This window comes from Bombus vancouverensis, chromosome 18, assembly GCF_051014615.1.
Source record: "Bombus vancouverensis nearcticus chromosome 18, iyBomVanc1_principal, whole genome shotgun sequence".
NCBI classification, from domain to species: Eukaryota; Metazoa; Arthropoda; class Insecta; order Hymenoptera; family Apidae; genus Bombus; species Bombus vancouverensis.
In genome coordinates, this window is record NC_134928.1 from 2,815,607 (window position 1) to 2,838,287 (window position 22,681).

At 41.1% G+C, this 22,681-nt stretch overlaps 1 protein-coding gene across 11 annotated transcripts in view; it reads left to right on the top strand.

Annotated features, from left to right (window-relative positions):
- The window catches only part of Antp (homeotic protein antennapedia), a 166,482-nt gene that overhangs the window by 112,374 nt on the left and 31,427 nt on the right, over positions 1–22,681 (top strand). The window contains exon 1 of one of the 11 annotated variants that reach the window (XM_033342763.2): positions 4,838–5,384. The exons of the other annotated variants lie outside the window; for them this stretch is intronic. The gene's annotated coding sequence lies outside the window, so the exon portion shown is untranslated. Of the gene's footprint in view, positions 1–4,837; positions 5,385–22,681 lie in introns of those variants that run through there. 11 annotated transcript variants of the gene reach the window in all.

A 22,681-nucleotide genomic window follows, 5' to 3' on the forward strand; every position in this document is an offset into this window, starting at 1 on the left:
CAGATCTATCCTGAAGCGGCTTTGCAATAAAAACAATTGTTGAAATTTATCCTTCTTTAAACCTTGACACTCGCTACTTGCAGCGAACATTTAACCCTTTAACAATGTAATACGAGCGAGATCAAACATAGACATCTTTCATCTTGAATGTCGTCACACGTAATACAATTACGTATTGACGTTTATCTACTGTATTGTTTCCATTCGATATAGAAATAATTATTTTCCAAATCGTTCGTCACCACGGAATTTTTCTATTTAATATTAGCAACGGAAGAATCCTTTATTGTTAGTATCGAACTAAGAATTTCTTGCCCAAGAACTAGCACCGATAAAGACAAGGAAACAAATCCATAATCATCGGTAGCAAGCGCCACGGTGCGGAGGATCGGTAATCGTCACCAGATGGCAGGCATCATGGCGTAATTCGAGCCGCGTAATTTTTCTCCTTCGGCGGCAATTTGGCCGAGTTGGGAACCGAGGGTTGCAACCCATACTTGCCCTCCCGGAATATCAAAGCGTATCAAAACGATCGAAGCAATCAGAAGGAACGGCCGGCCGCGTCCGGCTGCTTTCGTTCGTTCGGTTGTTTCGTAAGTTCGAGCAACAGCCACGGTCGTTGTGTATTGCCGTTCAGCAGGCAGGATATCATCTACCGATCCTCTCTCGTTTCTTTCGTGCGACGTGCACGAGGGGGCGGCCATAGGGCAGCATATAATTATCAGGACCGTAATGGCGGCCATAAATCATAGGCGCTTCTCTGCCCCCGACCACGGGCTCATTTCTTTCTTCCCTGGTCTGGGCCGCGGCTCTGCCCACGGCTACAGGATGAATACGGATGAGAAATCGGCCCGGTCGATTGGATAGAGTCATCACTCCGCTGACCGCAGTGCGAACACCGACTCCATTTTCCTTGGAAACGCGTCTTCTTTGATTCGTCGACACTTGGAAATACGTAGCTGTAAAAGTTGCATCGTTGGGTGGTTAAAAAATAAATCAGCACTTAAATTATTCGCAACATTCTGTAGAATATTCCGTGCAAGATTAAGGATCGAACAGTTAGTACAACTTCATTCGTCTAAGCCCATTGGGAGGCAAATAACTCGTATAGCTGAAGTTCATATTGTTGTACGATCACTGGTCCTCTTGATCTATGGTTACGTATTTCTTTAGAGTTGTTCTTCTCAAGTGTGCGCGATATACAATGCTGAATATAGAATGCTGATTTCGGAATAGTAGGATTCTTCATTATCAGGTTTTAAAAATGTCTGACTTTCTATTTATTTAGTCGATGGATGTCAACGAAGATTGATGGTATTCTTAATACTCTGTTTATTGTATTGCATATGTGTATCTCTGTGTATGTATTCGTTGACTTTACATCCCACACAGTAGATTCAGGCAAATGAATTCCATCGGCAGGGCTTGATTTCATCAAATAGGAACTGAAATTTTGCTGCAATAAATGGCGTTCGGATAAAGGAAATTTTCTCTATTATCTATATCTAGTAATAGGCTTTAATTTTCTCGTTTCTCTCTCTGAATAAAGTTTTTTTCGTTTTATAAGAAAATAATGGATACACAATATTTTCCGTTTTATATTATTTCATCGAATTACGTCTGATCCATTTTGCTCTATCAAAATAAAAATCACAACGTTCGACGGATTAGCTCTCATGTTTGTATAAAGATGCATCGTTGTAAAAGACGGGTCTGTAAAAGAAAGACACTTTTCCGACAACCTAATACATCTACGTCTTTATTAGTACAAAGTAGTAGACTTGGGTGCGCGAATGAAGGGAATGAGCGATAAGAGCAAGATAAATGATGGCGTCGCGACCAATAAAGCTGTACCGTGGGTGTCGTTTTCTTCGTCAATTTCTCGTTTTCAATAGTAATGTTCTCGAGGAAATGAACAGCGGGAGCGCAAACACATGATGTTTGCACGATCCATTCCATACACGCGGCAAATTTCCCGACAAAGACGATCTATTGCCCCTTCGGCCGCAAGGACAAAGGGATCCGTTTCGTCGGTAATCAGGACCCTTCGGTTCTCGCCTCCCCAAAGGTCAGCCTCCGGTTGTTCCGCCAATGGCGGACCGTTCAATCGTCCCTCGAGACAAGCTCCTTGGATCTACGCTAACATACATGAACACACAGACGATGGCTATCCTTCGAGCTGACTCGCGAATCCAACCCCTCGACTGGCGACTGACATTTTCTACCCGTGACGATGGGGTGGGCCTTGGACACGGTTCGATGGTGGGGCGAACAGGAAGCCAGGCAAAATGGAACAGGAAATGGGCCCGGACGTTCAACGATAAGCACGGTATTTTCTTTTGGTATTAACTTGTGGAGGGGTGGAATTCGATGTTGTTTCACCTCTGGTGTGGAATTGTGGCGGCACTCAACAGCAAATACCACCACTCGACACTAATTAGAGTCGGACGACGGCAGCGCAGTTGGTTAGCGCTTTAGGTTACAAACGTTCGGGACGCGGGTTCGAATCCCGGCGATCGGAATCCGATTTTTCTTCCACGCATCTAATTTAGAAGAAAAATAGCAGTACCCCCCATCAGCGATATCGTATAGCCAGCGCTACAATCATCACGGACAACATTTATTTACGTCTCAGAATTTAGAATTTGCCAATTCTTAGTGTTAGAATGTCGACACTGTTTAGGGACGAAGTTAGAACAGTCTCAACATCTCTTTACCAGGTTTTTCACCCTTAGATCAGTCACCTTCTTCATTCGTATCTATTATATTCATACAAAGTAGAATTGGAAATATCTTTGAACTGTTAATCAAGCATTCTACTCATTAAACTATCTCTATTATCCTAAACGAAATAGGGGATCGATCAATTGGCTGCGTCGATCGTAACGAGAATTTACGACTCCTGTTGACGCGCTTCCCCGCGATCGCGTCTCTCCGCGACTGGTAGAAAAGAGAAATTAAAATGTAGAAATTGAGAATATGAAGTTGATCGAATGTAGCCTTCGAATGATTCAAAAATGCCTCGATCTTGTCGCTGTGCAAGCAATAAAAAGCAACAATCTGTTCGTTACACCTCTACCTTCTAACGATTGGTATTTTGTAACAATGAAAGTTTCAAAATTACGATTAACCCATTGGCTGCTGCGACTCACAATAAATTTTTCTATCACAACACCGTCCCGTTTTTTTGTTTCACGTTTCTGTAAAAAAATATCCAGCACGTCCGTTCGTTCTTTCGCGTCTACTGCCCCTTGAAAAGTGAAACGCGCGAATCTTGGCGCGCCACAAATTTCCCGTTTCCGCCGGTGATTTACAACTTTCGCACAATTACGGGAATGCGTTGGTCGCGAGCTCAGCTCGCTCGACTCCTCGTCACCAAGCTGACATTTTATCATGATTACGGACTAGTCTCTGGTCACGCATCGACGTGCACGAGAGGGGCAGCGAGTATACGGACGAAGTCGAAATCGAAGGGCAAAAAGGGCGCCGGAGACGCCGCAGTTGTTTCGCAGGTATAAGCGAGAATTATGATCCATCTACGTCGCGATGGACGCGAAGGGAGCCGGCCGCGCTTTTCCGCCGGTCTGCGTTATATTCTTCTGTTCTGTGACCGCGTTCCCTCTTTTCTTCTTTTTTTTTTTCCTCCTCTTTTCGTTCCTGTCTGCCGTTCCGCGTCGCTCGTTGCCCGCTGGAACGAGCGGTGGTGACATTTGAAATTTGTTGGGAGAAAGAAGAGGTAGGGTAGGATGTTTTGTGAATAGTATTTAAACCTCGGCCGACTGCATAGCATTATGAAGATTTCCAGAGGCGTTGATGCGCCACCGACGAATAATACAGAGATATAGAGGCGGCGCGGTTTAAATGTATGGAAATTAACTTGACCGGATAGTGTGATCGCCGTTGACAATCGTAAATGAAATCGCACGTAGCTTCGCTTTACTACTTAATTCCAGTGGCTCGGAAAGCAATAAATTCATTCCAACCGGCTGCATGCGACTATGAACCATCTATCTAAAGAACGTTCCATCTACAGAGATTCTGTCTTTCGATAAATTCCGCAATCCTCGAAACCAATACCACTAATAACGATGATATGAAATATGTAATGAGATTTGAGATTTCAAGGGCGGCAAAATTTCACCATTCATTGAACCTCGGTTCCTGAGTGATGCGCCTTTTTTCCCCCCGTTTCATTGGCTTTTCTTCGACGTGGCTTAGCGCGCAGCGACACGGAGGGTTGCACGGGGCGGCGTAGAAAAAGGGCGAGAGAAAGAGAGCGAAGCGGCCGGTAGAGAGGGAAGCGCGGACGAGGGAAAGCGAAGCAGAGTGGGGGTTCGTCACGGTAGGAGGGGTTGGTTTCGAGGGGGGATTCGGGGTGGGGTGCGCTGACAGCTCGACGCTCTCGTCCGTTCCACGCTCGACAGGAGGATACGCTTCTCTGCACACATTCACCATTCACGCACACGCGTGCGAGCGGCTCGTGCACCGACACACACAAATTTCTACATGTGTAACAACGCGTCCCTTTTTTTCTTTCGGCTCGCGTTCGACTCGTCTTCGTCTGCACACGTCGAGTGCCGCGTATACGCACTCACACAACGTCGTCGCGTCTGCCACCAGTTTCCCCTTTCTTTCCCTCTCTGTTTCTCTTTCTTCGTTGCTCTGGCCGCGCGTTGGTCGTTCGTGTGCGTGCGTTAGCCGTCACATTGTGTAGTTTCGTTTCTGTCTGTACTTCTGCCGAGTCAGAAGCTCTGACGCGGACGCGGAGTCGTGGTAGCTGCGTCGCTCGTGTTCCCACCGCTTCCTTCTCGCGCTCGTGTCGATGACAGTTCGCCGGAGATCAACGTGATCATGAGCGTCATCGTGGCTGTACTGGCGAATCGTTCGTGCCCCGGTGAACGTCGGACACGTGATCCCGAACGTGACGTTCCCGAGCTCCCACGTGTCTGTCAGTGAGCCGAAGAGTCGCGCCGCACGACTGACGTCGGTTGAACGCGTGTGGAAATTCCTCGCTGTGAATGCTGAATGTTGCAGTGCGAAATCGTGAAAAACTTCCTTACTGTGTAACTTTCGGTGATTTCAAGTATTATTTCATTTTCTTAAGGTCTTTGGATCTTGAGGATTCTCACAGTGGATCGAAATTTTGAAACCAAAGGCTTAAACAGAAGTGGTCGAATGTCAATTTACATGGCCATATACGACTATAGCTTGTTTAGTTATATATATCCAACACCGCGGAGAAACGAGTGTCGATCATCGATCTTCGACTGGCGAATCGTACGTTGAATGGTGGTGCGCCGAGTGCTTGCCTATATCTCATCTACCATGTTGGTTGCAAATCATCGAACACCTTCGAAACACGAAATTCGTCGTATCGCGGAAAGGTACTGAACCATCACTTCTACAGAATTTCCTTTCTATCCAAATTCGTATTACAATATTGTAAGAATCAAGTGTTTTCCCTATCCTTTTAATCTTTCAATTACCGATGAATCATAGCATCCGATCTACCTCGGTATACGTCTCTATGCATTAGATGCATTCGTACTAATTACACGTACTAATTTCCTAAGCTAATTATCGCAATAAGAGGCGAGTACCGCGACGTGCTCTCGAGCAATCGTTCCGCTCTCGTGGAAATAGTGGCACGCGCTTTGCTTGGAGAAAGCGTGTTGGACTCCGTTACGTCTTTGCGTATCGATAGACGGCAGTGTGTACGTAATTGGCGGCGTGTTTGCACAGTCTGCGGCTGCAACAGCGCGTCGTCGGTTTTCGCGGTTGACAACGCACCGCGATAACGCCGTGTCTCGACCTGTCCTGCTCGCATAATTGCCGCATTCCCTCTTTCTCTCCCTCTTTTCTGTTCTATTTATATATACATATACGTTTGTGTTCTGTGGCGATTCGAGCGAGGCCCGGTTCGTCATTTTCGTGTTTATCGACCGATAGTAACCGCGAAGAAAATCGCAGATCGCGCACAATTGCCTGCGAGCAGTCGCAGATACGTGGTAATAGTTTCATCAAGGACGCATCATGACGCAGAGTGGAACGTGCATTTGATGATATTATGCCAGTATGATAAAAAAGAACTATTGTTTGTTCGATCCGTATTGACGAAGGTTTCGCGTTCGATTTGGCTTTTTTTCATGATATAAAAGATGATAGAAACAGTTGACAGTGGATGTTGAGGTTATAGTCCAAAAATTCGTATCTAATTTAATCTGTACTTTTTAAAGTAGGGAAGGGAACAGGATATTCGTGCTAAAAGCATCAGACTCGTTAATACGACGTTTTTCACATTTCATACAGTCATTTACTTCTTTTTATTTAACTTATTAGCTGCTAACGTACATTTGTTCTGAAATTATCCTAAAATTCATATTACAAGCTGATATAATCGTCTATAATCTGCATATATAAATGACACATTCTGGCATATATTAAAGACTAGTAATTCTAGTATTGAAATATCTCACGTACAATTTAATTTACATACGAAACTTGCCTCGTTATCTTGATCCTATAAAACATCTTTCGCTATCACGTGAGATCCGTATCGAAGTGTCACAAGTGGATTATCACATCCAAGACGTCGCAAACGTTCCGTACGACTTTCACTCTCACCTATTTTCTATCCATGTGTTACCATCGTCTAGAAGAAACTATTATCCCTGGAACTTTCGTCGGCTGAAATAGAAGCGACGTTTCACCGAGTGTTTCTGGCCCCCGTTGGACCCGGTGGAAGACAAATGTGCCGTTGAACGCGCGACACCCCGGCATTATCTCGGATTAAAATCAGAAATGCAGGTCAGACGGTTGGCCGGCGTTCGGCGGCCACGTGGCCATGCGGAGGACTCGTTCGACTCGCCAGGACACACGACGAGACTACTCTTTATTACCTGAAGATAACAGAGAGAACTCGTGTTGCATAATCTTCGACCCGACCGAGCTATTTTTAATCTTGACGAGCAGCACGCGACCGGATACGAGAGATCGAGAAAATTGTGGAAAAAACCACGAATCTTGTCTGCATAAGTACTTGATTATATCATTATGCATGAAAGATTTCTTCTATAAGATAATGTTAGCAGCAGCAATAGCGGAAGAAATGTGAAAAAGTGGTGGACGATTGTAAGCAACGTAATAGTTCGGTTGATCGTAACACAGAGGGCGGAGGAACCGTTTCGATATGGTATCGCGACCCTATAAATATTTAATGAAGCTCGAACCCTTCGGATTGACGAGGGTCACCGGGATTAGAGCTCTCGAGGATAATCGGCGTGTTAAGAAACGAGTTTACAACGCGATTAACGGGGTCCGTTACGCGATTTTCAGTTCGTGTTATATACATTGTCGCGTATCGCTACGATGCTGAGAAAATATCAAATTTCAAGTTCGTAGGGGAACGTTGCAAATGGTCGTTAAATGTTGCATGAAAGGTGAACGATAAAATGTGGTCACGCGAGATGTTTTTAGCAGCGTTGATGATAAATTCGAGATAAAAAGGCGTAGATGAGACGGCAACAGGTTACGAAAGTGTGGAGAAATCGTAAGTGTAGATGAAGCGGCGCGTGTAACAAGAAACCGGAGAATATTTCTTTCGTCGACGCGGTTTCTTTTAATTGTAGATTCGTTCAGAGGGAAAGAATGCGGGTCTGCAACATTGTCACTGACGGAGAACACGTTTCGAGCCGCGAGCAAATATTCCATTGCATCGAGCGCCGCGTGCAAACAGTCCCCGCGAATGATCGACCTCACTTTGCACGCGCGCCTGTTCCTCCAACGTTTCATATGCATTGTGTTTTCGTGACGAACGTATTCTGCTCGGATCGCATCTCTTGAATCTATTATGCGCGACAGTTGCTTCACGCCGTGTCAGCTTTCTTGCTACACGTCGTACGATGCTCGGTAATTGAAAAACACAAGTAGGGAATTTCTTATCGACAGAGCGCGGGAGTTTTAGGGATTTTTGATCGTAGGAAATTCGCAGCTGCAAAGATGCGCAGAATGCACGTAATGTGCAGGAGGATGCTTCTTCAAAAATGGAATATGGAAATGTTCCAATTAGATCGATGATTTTTACGCTAAGTAGCAAAATTTGCTATCCGAGTTGCGTGCTTTTAATTCTATTCGTAACGATATGAATTTTCATAAATTTTATCGCAGTCTATCGGTTATTTGCTACGACTTTTATCTCTCAAATGCGTATTCTACAACAAAATATTATCAAACAGCCTTTTGTCATACTCCACTTAAGGATCGCACGATCCATCTGTTGCAATATTTCATATTTCTTCCTTCTTTTCAAAGGCTGTTCCAATTTTTCTTCCAATTAACATGTACCTTCGTTCTTTTCCTCGAAGAAACTTTGTTTTGCCAGCAGTTCAAGAAAATCGGAAAGAGATTTAAGTAATTGCGGGGGTAAGACGCAGCCGGACGACGACGACAGCGCGACGTAGGGACCCGTTGACCTTTTGCGAGTTGCCACTTTGTAGACACCAGACTTTGAACTTTGCCTTGTATTCGGTTGGCAACTTGAGCAAAACCCGAATCCGACGGTGATCCAAGGGTGAGGACGCTTCGCTGCACTTCTGATTTAGTAGATCCGTGGCCACTGGGTCGGGGGTGGGGGTGTCTACTAGCTTAGAGGAGCTTACAGCGTGAGACGAGGAAGGAGCGTGAAGCGGGGGCCGTGAATTATCGGGTAAATTAAAGATTGTTAATATGCAACCTTTATTTATTTAAACAATCTCTTACAAAAATACGATCAATTACTTTCCTTAGTTTCGTGCTGTTTTTTCATGTTGTAAGTTAAACAATTACACTTTGATATTTAATAGTTAAGAATAAAAGGAACTGCGTTGCATGTGATAACTGAGAATTATAGGAGAGTTTTACTTTTACAGTGGGCAGATTTCACGACAGATTTCATAGGTTTTCGTGTTTAATATCGTTTACGCGTCTATGTCATTCAAATGCAAATGGTGTCCTTTTGTTGTTACGATCAGCTTCTTGTCTATCTTACGCTCATTAAATGTCATTCGTTATTATTATTAGCTGATCACTCAAACGTTCAATGTCATATCTTTATAAATACGTTTAGAGCGATGGAATCCAGATAGAAATTTATTTCATTCACTGTACCATAACAGGCGTTTTATTTCAGTTGCTCTTTTATTTGCAATTTTGTTTTGTTTTGCAAAATTGATTTCTTCAGTTTAAACAAGTTCAGACATTGTTTAATCCCTTGCCGTACTTTAGCGAGTGAGACTCGCGATGAAGATTTTGGCCCAAACATGAATATCGCGTCTGACTCGCTACCAGATACTTGGGCCAAACGTAAACATAAGAAGCCGAGCTGGCGGACTGTTTTTTTGCCCTTTACGATCGTGACCGAACGTTAGTTCTTGTTTACGAGCATCAGTTTGGTCTGTTTCGTCGAACTAAATGGCACGGAAAGGAGATAATATTTTCTAGCATCGTCCGGCTTATTTATGTTCTTTTATTTAACAAATACGTTTCTAGAAAAATTCAACGGTTCCAATAACAAGAAATATATTAGCTTGTCCAAAAAGTGTCTTTCTTTTACGGACACGTCTTTATCTTTGTACAAAGATGAAAGCTAATCTGTGGGACGTTGCGATCTTTATTTTGCTAGAACAAAATGGATCATACGTAGTTCGATGAAATAATATAAAATGGAAAATATTGTGCACTCGTTAGTTTCTTATAAAACGAAGGAAACTTTTCGAACGACCTAATAATATTTAATAAGTTGAAGCGTCCACTGCACTTTACACCGAACGTACCAGAAACACGTTCTCAGGACTCATAGTTTTTCGATTCCTTTGTGAAATCGTTGTCAATGTTTGCGTATATCTACGTCGCATAATATGACGACTGTTGGAAAAAGTTGTTCAGCCACGGCGCGTAGGGACGAAATATTCCAAGGAAATCCGCGCGGTGAAAATAGTCCGAGAAAGGAAACGGCGCGGCGGGACGAGCTGCCTAGAAAATGTTGCGTGAAAAACGCCGCGCGCACCTGTTTCCCTTCGATTTGCAGAAGAAAACGCCGCAAATCCGCGCTTCCCGCCACTACCACCTTGCAATTAGGATAATTAGCTGCAAGACCTGTCGAGGATTCGAGGAAATTCAGAGTCAGCCGAGGTGGTGAAATTTTTGTTGCAATTCTATGAAAATCGCGTCGCTCTCGTTTCGCTTTGGACTTCGTTTAGTTTCGAACGTTGATCGCCATACTAATCGAGTTATTCCTTGACGAAAGAAACTTCTGTGATCATGAATTTTGGTGGGACAAAAATATTAAATTGATTATTTAATATTTTTTAATTTATAATATCAATATGGAAAATATTGGGAAAATATTGAACAAAATAGTTATAACATAATAGACATAGCAAAGAATTAATTTGCAATTTTATTAACTGATACTTCCTGGTCAACTAATAGTTAATTCACAACTTCAAATTATTTATAATTATTTACATATATACAGGGTAGTTGGTAACTGGTGGTACAAGCGCAAGGGGACGGTTCTACGCGAAAAAAGAAGTCGAAAATATAGAATAAAAATTTTTCGTTCGAGGCTTCGTTTTCGAGAAAATCGACTTTGAATTTTCTCTCGGTACGCCTGCACTTGTCACGTCTCGTTACAACGGACCACACTGTAGATCGTTGTCTCGATCGACGTTATTCTTTTAATTTTTCAAACTTTTATTCTATATTTTCGACTTCTTTTTTCGCGTAGAATCACCCTGTTACCAACCAACCACCCTGTATATATACTGTAACGTTAAAGAATCGTTCTCAGTGTTCCACTCTATCGTTTCGATCTTTTTGCCTCCATCTTCTTCCTGTCGACGTTGAAGTCGTCTGTGAAATCGATCTCGGTCTCTTTGTTTCTTCGATATTCTCTCTCCTTCGTGTCTTTGTTCCTTTATCGACAGATACGCTCGATCTTCGAACAGAGCGCGTTATTATCGGCACCATCACATTTTAATGACACGTAATTTCGTGGCGGTGCTTCTTGGAACTATTTCTTCATTTAATTCCAAACGTCGGCTACGTTGTTTCGCAGGTTTCCGTTAATTCTGGGTTTGGCAACGTGTTGAGCAGAGGCTCCTTAATTCGAGCGCCCGCAGCGTGTAAGGACGTCCGTGAATTCCTTTTTCCGAAATTTCAAGAAAATAATCGCACGCGCCCATCTGCAAATTAATCCTCCTGCAACATTCCTCCGATATATGTGCACACGTGGATTGGATTAACATCGTTTCATGTTTCTACGAAATATGTTCAGCTTTCAGAAGGGTTTTCGATCTCATCCATGAAATTATAGAGCCAGCTTTATAGAGCCAGAAATTTATCACATTCTGATTTTTGTCTTTATTATGTAACCGAGATTCGGAGAATATCGTGCAAATATCTCTAGAACATCGATGTGGCAAGAAAATTCCATTAATGTGAAATAAGCTTGCAATGTACTTCCGTCGAAACATAGCTTTTTCTAATCGTTCAATTCTACGAGAAGCAAATAAAATAATTCGATAACGCCTAATGTAATGTTTTCTAAAAACTACGTATTCTATGATCGAAACAAAAGAAAACGATTTTTCTTTGCAATCGTTGTGTATCGAGTCCTCCATCAACAATTGAGAAAACCTTCAAACTTGTTTAAATCGCCAGTCTTATCGAGCTTGCAATTATATTCCAACTTTTGTTTAACGTCGTTCTCGATAAAAGTGCGAGAAAGTATGCAAATATAGAAGAGAAACAATCTTAAAAAAATCGTAATAAAATATTGCTCTCTTCGAGTATCCAATCTACCCCTATCGAAATACGTTCTTTTTCAACTCTTCCGTTCCATGAACGTCAAATCGGAAGAGCGAAACTCGCAGAACCTAACCTATATTCCGAGAAATATGAGAACCATGGAAACCGTGGATAGAAGAGCGTCATATCGATCAAGTAAAACGAAAAGGGGAAAAGAGAAAGGAAGAAATAATAGAAACCATGGCCGTGAACAAGTCGAACGATTCTCTGCAATAGCAGGCCGCGGGCCACCGATACACGCTTCAAAAAGCAATAAATATTTCAGCTAACCAGCGTCTATGTATATAAGGCGTGCTCGGCAAAAACGTTCCATTTATATCGTGGCACGACTTCAACACGATGTACCCGGCTCTTTCCGCCTCCCTTTCTCGTTGACCTGTTCGCGTGTGTGTCGTATACGCATTGATACGTGCAGCGGGGCTCCTTACGGTTTACGAGCTGCTGCCATGATTTATCGCGGTCGGCTAGTGCCGCGAGGATCATTAGAAACGTAACTTGAGACCGCGAAACGTCGATCGGGTCGGTGATCCTGCACGCTACGACGGTTTATTGATTTTGCTCGCTTCGACACCCTTTCAAATTCGTTCGTCAGTTCACGAGATGATCTTTTTACGAGCTGTGAATTGCACATCAGGTATATGCGGAGGTGTACATATCAGAGAAATATGAGGCAAAAGAGGAACCGAAGATTCTTCCGTATAGAATAGAAATACGTTTGTGGAATTTTCTCGTTTTTTGTAGGATAGGGAATTTGTAAATGCGTTAATCTTCCACGAATATGTTTAAGGAAGCATTACGTGAGTCATTCCACGGGTCTCCCTTCATTTGTTAATGGACTTAGCATGTAGGTTATCGATAAAGATTAATATTATCAGGGAAATTTTAAGTTGTCGATAATGAAGTCGTTCTGTTAGACAAACCGAGAATAAGGCCACTTCGGCTACAACAATGTCCGTATTTCTTTAACGCGAAATAGGAATATCAAATAAGAAATGTAAATTGTATTTAGCCATTTCCAATTCACAATTTTAAACTGTAACATTCTATTCGAAGCTAATGATATTACGACCACCGGAATCGTTGAATTTTCCCAACGAGTGATCTAGAGACGCTCTAATCGCCACCGACGGTCCACCGTATATCGGTTCTTCGCTGCGACAAATTTCCCCGCTGCATTCTTGCCACGTCATGAACCCCATCCATAGTACACGGGTGTTTTCCAGACGCTCTCGTCGAGCATCGTAGGAGGGACGCGCCGGTTATCTCTCACGGCCTTCCGATTTAATTAAGCACGGTTTCAGCTCGAGCCAGGAACTTTCGATATTAGGCCCGGCTCGCTCGTATCTATCGGGTCGAGCGAGCAAACTCTAACTCCCCTTCTGGGCGGTATATACCTACCGATGGTGCACACGGTTCGTGGCGTTCTCACACGCGTACAGACGCACACTAATAGAACACACGCACACAGAAGAGGTAGGCACGCGGTACCCGTGGCGTGTGTGTATGCGATCTCGTTTCCAAAGTCCGAGAGTAGGCAGCGGGGCGAAGCCAGCCGGCCTTTGTTCACGGCGTTGAATCTACCGGGCTTTCAACCCCCTACTACCCTATCCGGTAACCCTCCGTCGGACGCTGAGCATCGCGACGCCTCCTCTTCCCACACTCCTCTTTTCTAGGCTCCGCTACGTGCAGCCCTCGCCCTTCCTCCCCTTCCACGTCTCTTGCGGCTCCGCCACGACCTTTGTGCTCTTGTCAACTTGTCAAACTACCCCTACCGTGAGCTTCGCCGAGGCAGCATCCAATACCAACCCCTGAACCAACCACTCCGCCGAATCCTCGCTTCTCACCCTGCCCCATCGCCGCTACTCCTCCCAATATCTTCCTTTTCTTGCTTGCTGGCCACTCTATCGGTTCTCTCTGTCTCTTCCTCTCCCCTTCTGTGTTCCATGCTCCTTTCTATCTGTCATGCGACTCCTACGGACAGCCGGACAAGCTACCGGAAACGTATTTCCTACGGGCAAGACACGGACAGAAGCCTATATAGAGTGGAATAGAGGGTAGTAGACCCTGGTTCGGTTTTCTTTCGATTATCGCCGGTTCCTTTGGGATAGGCCACTTCGTTGCTAGTTAGTGTAAGGGACGTCGCAGGGTGGTCTGATCTTTCGTGGAGTTTCTCCGGGGGATGAGATACCTGAGTTTATCTCGTGGAGATGTAGTTGGCAGGATGGATACCTGGAATGAAATCGTAAATTCTAGTGTCAAATGCTAACGCTTATTGATAGCCCATGTAAAGTAGAAATCGTGTAGAAGTTCTTTGAGTTTTAGGTTGCAGAAAATTTCTCCCAAAATTCTAACATACCTTTCAGTCTGAGTTTCGTCAATTTTTCAAAACAAGGGAGAAAAATTACCTTTCCTTTTGATAACTTGGTGAAAAAATTGGTTAATTAAATCAAGTTGAATTTTATACAACAATTGCCTCTATTTGTATGCTCTTCACTGTACATAGGTCTCACATTGATGATCAATACACATTTGTTCTCTCTATTCCTCTTTCATCAGTCCAATAAACAATAAAATATTATAAAATATTTAGATGTTAGTTATTTCGTTTATACGCCAAATTTGTATATTTTTATTTATTATTGCACGTTTCACGGAGAACCATGAAATGTTCTGCGACCCTACGGTGTTTCCCTTCGACGAAATTCGATCTCAATGTTAAAGCGCGCTCTCGTTCCAACGCGATTCAAGATAGCCAGCTCACCATTTGCTAATTATATCTGTTAATTGTATAATATCTGTAGCCAGGCAGCAATGTGTACAAGAGTGTTGTACGCATACCGTTACACTGAACACGAGCGCGACATATGTAAGAGTTAAATGTTACCTCTGCGCCGGACATTTGCGCGATTATCGTGGCGCGATATCTCTGGCTCGTCCGCCGCTGTATAGAAGTTTGCCACAACCAGCGAAATTTGCATTTACTTATTTTGCAACAATGTATCCTCTTTTTTTCTATTTTTTTTTTTTCTTTCTTACAATGAACGAACGTGATTCTTATTGCGTGTAAATTTGATGAGATTGGCAACGCTATAAATACAGCGATTTGTTTTCATGTTTTATTAATCGTGCGTGATCTTGAAAATTGCGCGAGAATTGAAAATAATGAAGGACAGCTTGTAGAGAATTGTCGATGATTGCAGGTTCTTGTTACTCTTGACAAGCCGTGGCAAAGTGAAGAAAATGTCGATGTCTCTTTGATGTGAATTGTACTACAGCTTTATCGGTTTAAGTGTAAGTGTAGTAAATTTAAGTTAATGGACGACAATTAAAGGTAAACTGTCTCATATCTCTGTAAATTTCTGGGGAACGACGTTGCAGCAAGGAAACATCAGATAAGATGGAACGTAGTTAATCCTTATGCAAGTAACTAAAATGTTAAGCTTGAAAATGTAATATTTCACGCTTTTATTTATAAATATAAAAGGTAACTCGGGTTTTTAGTTGTCCATACTAGGATTAATATTGCTATACGCTCTTCTTCATTCGCTATAAATTCCTCTCTTTCATGTTTCCAATTCAAGCTTCTTACAATAACAACATATATAAGTGTAGAAGTATAATTATTTCAAGAAAAACTCTACACATTTTCTTTTGTACGCCCGTGACCTGCAGACACTGTTACAAACAGAATAGAATTTAATGAAGCAAAAAGATTCAAAATAAGGAGGTGCATATTATTGTAACCTTGTTACAAGGTCTAGAAACAAAACAGCTATAAGTAGATTTCCATTGCTGTTCCTTGTAACCTTCAGCTACAGCTGCACAACAAAGTTAACATTTTGGTAATGTCTTTTGCTATAAATATATCAACGTGCTCCCTGTTACATTCTTTTGTATTGTAACACTGAAGGAGTGAGGATCTGGATCAACATACACCATACCTGTACTTGTACTTATTTCAATATATTTTTCTATTACAAATTCATCCACTGGTTCCTCTATCAGTCAACCTCAACAATATCACACATTAAATTAATAAATAATGACAACAATTTATTTAATTTTGATCTCATATACTGTACCTACACTTGTACTTATTTCAATATATTTTTCTATTACAAATTCATCCACTGGTTCCTCTATCAGTCAACCTCAACAATATCACACATTAAATTAATAAATAATGACAACAATTTATTTAATTTTGATCTCATATACTGTACCTGCACTTGTACTTATTTCAATATATTTTTCTATTACAAATTCATCCACTGGTTCCTCTATCAGTCAACCTCAACAATATCACACATTAAATCAATAAATAATGACAATAGTTTATTTAATTTTGATCTCATATACTGTACCTGCACTTGTACTTATTTCAATACATTTTTTTATTACAAATTCATCCACTGGTTCCTCTATCAGCCAACCTCAACAATATCACACATTAAATCAATAAATAATGACAATAATTTATTTAATTTTGATCTCATATACTATACCTGCACTTGTACTTGTTTCAATACATTTTTCTATTACAAATTCATCCACTGGTTCCTCTATCAGTCAACCTGAACAATATCACACATTAAATTAATAAATAATGACAATAGTTTATTTAATTTTGATCTCATATACTATACCTGCACTTGTACTTATTTCAATATATTTTTCTATTACAAATTCATCCACTGGTTCCTCTATCAGTCAACCTCAACAATATCACACATTAAATCAATAAATAATGACAATTTATTTAATTTTGATCTCATATACTGTACCTGCACTTGTACTTATTTCAATACATTTTTCTATTACAAATTCATCCACTGGTTCCTCTATCAGGAATCTAACCTACCAACCTAACCTCAACCTCGACAAGATTAATATTGCTATACGTTCTTCTTCATTCGCTACAAATTCCTCTCTTTCATATTTCCAATTCAAACTTCTTACAACAACGACATATATAAGTAACAATGATACATTGTTCTCTGTATATCAAAACGAATATGAAACTTCAATATCCGATGAAACTCGTAAACAAAGTTAGAAAGCAAATCACGTGTAATACGTAATTAGCCATTTCTTATATTATTCACGCTTCACGCGATTCCCCTCTAAGGGTGAGTGGTGCAATTTTTCCAGAGCATAGAGGCGTGTTAATTCGGAAAAAAATCGCATCGTCGTTCCCTGAACGCGACATAAATTAACTCCGGGGTAATTATTTCAAAGTCAAGGCAGCTGGACGGCCTGGGGGATGGAGATAGGGATGGGTTGAAGCCGTAGCATGAAAAGGTGGTGGAGGAGGCGGGGTGGAACTGTTGGAATTTTTGACTCACCTTGTACAAGCTGTCTGTGCCGAGAGGCGAAGGAGACATACGGTGAGCGAAACTCTGGAGAACCGGGGTGAGACCGTGCAACGTTTCGGCCGAGCGAACCCGCGGCTTGATTTATAGGGTGGCGTCAAAACTTTCCACTCTCCGTCGTGTCTCGCCGCTCTTATAGGTACCCCCTCGCGCGTTCGCGACGAAATAAAGGCTCACCGTGGGTAATTTCGACCTCGTTGCCGACGCTCTCAGCGAAGACACGCGTCCCTCGCTCTTTGTCACGTTCAGTCGTTCTTTCGCATTAACTTTGCATCGATCTATGCGTTGATTATTGTCGAAGTAATTACTTGAAGAAAAACTCTACATCTTTATTTGTGTATATCCGTGACCTGGAGGCAGCTATTACGCAGAAAATAGAATTTAGTGAAACAAAAATATTGTAAATAGGGAGAGGTGCATGTTATTGTAGTCTTGAATATAAATTATGTTTTGGGTTACAAGGTGTGGAAACAAAAGAGCTATAAGCAGATTTTTATTGCTGTTTCTTGTAGCTACAGCTACAATGTACTTTCCTGTAAATATATGAACGTCCCTGTCATAGCTTCTTCTATTGTATTGTAACGCTGTAAGAGTGAGGATCTGGATCAACATACACTATACCTGTACTTGTACTTGTTTCAATATATTTTTCTTCAAATTCAGCCACTAGTTTCTCTATCAGTCAACCTCAACAATATCACACGTTAAATTAATAAATAATGACAACAATTTACTTAATTTTGATCTCATATACTATACCTGCACTTGTACTTATTTCAATACATTTTTCTATTACAAATTCATCCACTGGTTCCTCTGTCAGCCAACCTCAACAATATCACACATTAAATCAATAAATAATGACAATAGTTTATTTAATTTTGATCTCATATACTGTACCTGCACTTGTACTTATTTCAATACATTTTTCTATTACAAATTTATCCACTTGCTTGACTGTCAGTCAACCTCAACAATATCACACATTAAATTAATAAATAATTACAACAATTTACTTAATTTTGATCTCATATACTGTACCTGCACTTGTACTTATTTCAACACATTTTTCTATTACAAATTCATCCACTTGTTCTTCTAAAAGTTAACCTCAACAACTACCTTTGTTATCTTAATGTATGATTGTTTGGTTAGCTGAGATGAAGTTGGTTCATACAATAAAAACACAAAAATTGTCCTTGTCTCAATATCCAGAGTATCCACGGTTACTTGGGATCCTAAAAAATCAAATATAAAATTCCAAACTTAAACAATTTTGCACAACGCTTATTTCATTAAACTTTCATTCTACCACTAATTATTTTTATTTATTTCCCTTTTATTTTATATTATCGATTAGCTACTCTCGTTAATGTCTAATCGCGTTTGATTAATAAATTCAATTTTATTATAAACATATAGTTGGATATTCTCTGCGATTTCAAGTATCTACCTGTTGGTGGTCAATTTTTCAGCTTATCGCCGGGGATACGAGGATTTCATTGTATCGAACGAGCAGTTAGGAAATCTTCGTGGAAATGATTAGGAAGTGAAATCTGTCGGGGCACCATTGTTCCAGATGTTACGTTCTTCCTCGATAATTATTCTTCCCGAGGAAGGTGCTTCCTAATGGAAGGTTCGAGTGTCGGCAATAAGGATGAGTAAACGTTAAGGTTACGCGTAACGAAAGGTGTATAGTGTTTTGAAAAAGTATTAGGGCCTTTGTATAGACCCTGTCCCGTCGGTTAACCACGCGCTCATAAATTATCAATTATCGCACCCTTTCGACTTGTCCCTGTGGAAACCAGCTATCTTGAATCATGAATTTTGATTAGCAATTTTAAATTACCACAACAACCACTGCGAATTCTATCAACTCGAAAAGATCGAATGGAATCAATTAATAATGGAATTCAAACATGGTTCTATGGCATATTTTTGTCAAGATTGAACGAACGATAAAGTACGGTTCCTACAGTCCTTGACGACCGTCCACTATACACAGGTTGTTGATATTCCAGCAGAAAGCGATAGAATGTCGAGCACAAAAAAGCGCGTTTGGTGTTCGGCAGTTAGTGTAACTTAATAGTCCACTTATCTTATCTGACGTTCACAAATATCTTCAATTTGTACGTGATATAAGAAAAATCTGAATTTATGTTAAACCAGTTCTTTTAACAATACAGTTCTCGTCGTTTGCTAAAATGTGAACAATATTGAAATATAAAAATTCAAGAATCGTAACAGGGTTAAAATTTCAACACTCGTTCGAGGTTTCCATTTAATTACGTCGTTGAGTCCTTTTCAAATTTTTCTGACGTAATCTCAAGACTTCCATCTTCCTATTGACGTCTGCTTGTCTAAGCAAATATGCCTTTAACGTACATTATTTCAGCCATTCGAGTTTGCATATGTAAACGTTCGGATACTTTCGTCAGACACTGTATTTATTTTTCCTTTCTTAAAATTGCCAATCTCTCGGCGCACTTTTAACACTAGAACTACCGATAGTTAACACGAATTTCTATTCAATTTCTACCAAAACCAGTGAAAACGACTGGTCTTTAAAAAATACCTAATGATACAATATTTGTATATTTATTGATTTATTGCTTTCTTGCAGAAGCAATTCCACGTTATGTGGTACATTTTTGATATTATTAATCCATCTGGGGCCATCGTCCCTGAACGAGGGTCCACACGTTTATAAAATCGTAGAACCAGTCGTTTCGACTGCCGTGGTATTTCTAGCGTTAGCATCTAGCGATCTAGCGATCGATCCGGAATTTTCCTGGTAACTGATATCGTCGTATCGAACGATTCGCGGTAAAAATTTGAAAACGAGTGGCGAGTTGTACGAAACGAGGAAACTGGTTAATTGGGGTTCGATAAACAGATAGCGGGACCCTTTTACACTTTGACAAGTACCGGTCATTTTGACTGGTATTGGTATAAGTAGCCTCGATACAAAATCATTTTCAGTTTGAATACATAAAAAGGAAATTAAAATTCTTTATATTATTCTTTTAGTTATCGTTGCGAAAGTCATTACATCATTAGAGAAAAAAAAATATGGTGTGGTAGTTCTAGTGTTAATTCTCCGTTTATTACAGCAATTCCACGGTTTAAAACAGTGCCTCGTTGTCGCTCTTGTTCCCGTGACTTTATGCTGCCAGAGGTTCCCTTAATTCGCCTACTATCTCGCTGCGACTTTTAAAGTTCATCCAGGAAACTTTCATTGCTTCTTGATGGACCATGAGATAGTACGAGGTGTCCTCCTCAGACACGGTTATTAACAAAGTGGAATCTAGATCTTGTGGAATCTTGCCGGCGACTTTTAACCTCGTCAGCCAGGTGAAACTTAACGTTCTCAGGAAACGCCGCTTTTTATTTGTGTACGCAATGACAGCGCTCGAGATCCTATCGGCTTTGGCTTTCACGCGCAAACGAAGTCACGCGCGTCGTTTAGTACTTTTTGTGTCGAAACATCTTGATCTGTCATGTGAAGAAATTATCGTTAGAAAAATTAAAAATTAATTTGAAATCCATCTTTGAAAGTATCGATAATATAAATGTTACCAAATAATTCTTCAATTTGCAAGCTTATTTGCCCTTTCGCAAGCTTTTTAATTTCCGAGAAAGATTAGTTTTTTACCCAGTGCTAATAATAAACAGACGTTTTTCCAGGAAGTTGCGCAAGAAAATCATTGCACTGAAACCCATTATGACTTTCACCAAAGATCGATATACTCGTCGTTTAGTTAATTGCTTAATTACCTACTGAAATACAATGTTGCGTATATGTACGCGCCATCTTACGGGCAAAAGTTCAACCTCGACAAGAGCATATTACGACGCCGGCGAGCGTATCTTCTAAGAAAGTGAAATAAAAGATTTGAGGAACAACGAGTGTAAATAAATTTCTGTGTCATGCAGAGCTACGCTAATCCGAATATTAAAGGTTCACTGTCAGCTAAACGACCTCGTTTCTTTCGACTGTGATAAAAATGTCGTAGCTGCAATTCTGTTGGTTATCTCGTGACAAGATAAAACGGACTAGATCACGTGAAACAGTTTAACGAGAGCAGCTTTAATTTCTCCTGATTTTTCAAGAAACCATTGACCCTCGAGTCAAAACGTGCCGGGGTCGAAAAGAGAAAGCTGACTGCCCTAAATTTCATGGGTCGTAGAGAAAAAAGTTTTCACGAAAAAATGTGAAAGTTGGATTCGTTGCGATTCTCCTAGGCTTTTCAACGCTTTGCCACCAACGTGACAGGAAGTAAATGGCAACGCTGGATGTTAGGCACCCCGTTGCGAGGACGACGCGCAAAATTCGAGCGATCTACTTTGAGAATTCTCGGTGCTCCCTCGCTCTTCTCTTCTCTTCTCTTCTCTCGATTTCTCTTCCCTCTGTTTACTGTTTTTGCGTTACGAACCAAGTCGACCTGTGACCATTGAAATCGATATAACTGTAGATCTTGACGTTTCTACAGTTACGGCCGAGTCGACGCAGCTGCTTATTTTAGAAATTCATCGTCGAAAGTAAAGAGCGTGTAGAAGTTATTGTTGCCATAAAAAACTCGTTATATTTTTTGGCTTTCGTTTTAACTGTAATCTTCTTATCGATCGGTATCTCTTCCTTTGGCGAGAAAGCTTTTTCGTGTAAAGATACTTGATATTTGTAAGTGGAAAGTAGTCACGCGAAGCTATCAGGCGTGAAATGTAGCTAAATAATTTTGCAGCTAATCAAACTTTCGAATTTATGCAAACAAAATTTTGTTTCCATGCTCGAACTGACTATCTCTCTTCGGTCTGGCGTTTAGCTATCTTTCTGATGTTCTCGTTTAATTCAAGGATGATGTTCGGCGATTAAAATGACCGGGGAAATTAGCACGATTCCGAATAGGATTATTCGTCGCGTTTCTACGATAGCCTTTCGATTTAACGAGGCCAATCGAGATGATTCGAGTAAATTACGCCCGAAAATCCGCTCTATTTATCGCTCCATACTTTCCGAAGCTTCTACTCGTCGTCCGTCGCGTCGAATAAATTACAGCGATTGGTCGTAGGAGACGCATTATTCATCGTATCGAGTTTCGCCAGAACGTGTCCATATTTGTGATAATTTCAACACGTTTCACGAGCTGATATATATTAAAATATTTCGTCGAGTCACATCTGCTTACGAGATACAACGTCATACGTTATGTGTCATCGGCGAAGCAAAGACTTTTGCCTCTGTATTTATTATATTCGTGCGAAATCCGCTCGTCGATTGCGTCACGTTCGCCAACGCCATGTTCATATTCAATTGTCGAAAGCGGAAAAACGATTGTTTCAATGGCGTCGCAAGCGGGAGAAGTTTTTTAACACGTCGAATGCGGCGGTGGTCTCCAGTAGACGACAAAGGGGTTTTTATTCATTTGACATGTGTAAAAATTTTTTTCTTTTTTATTTAATTC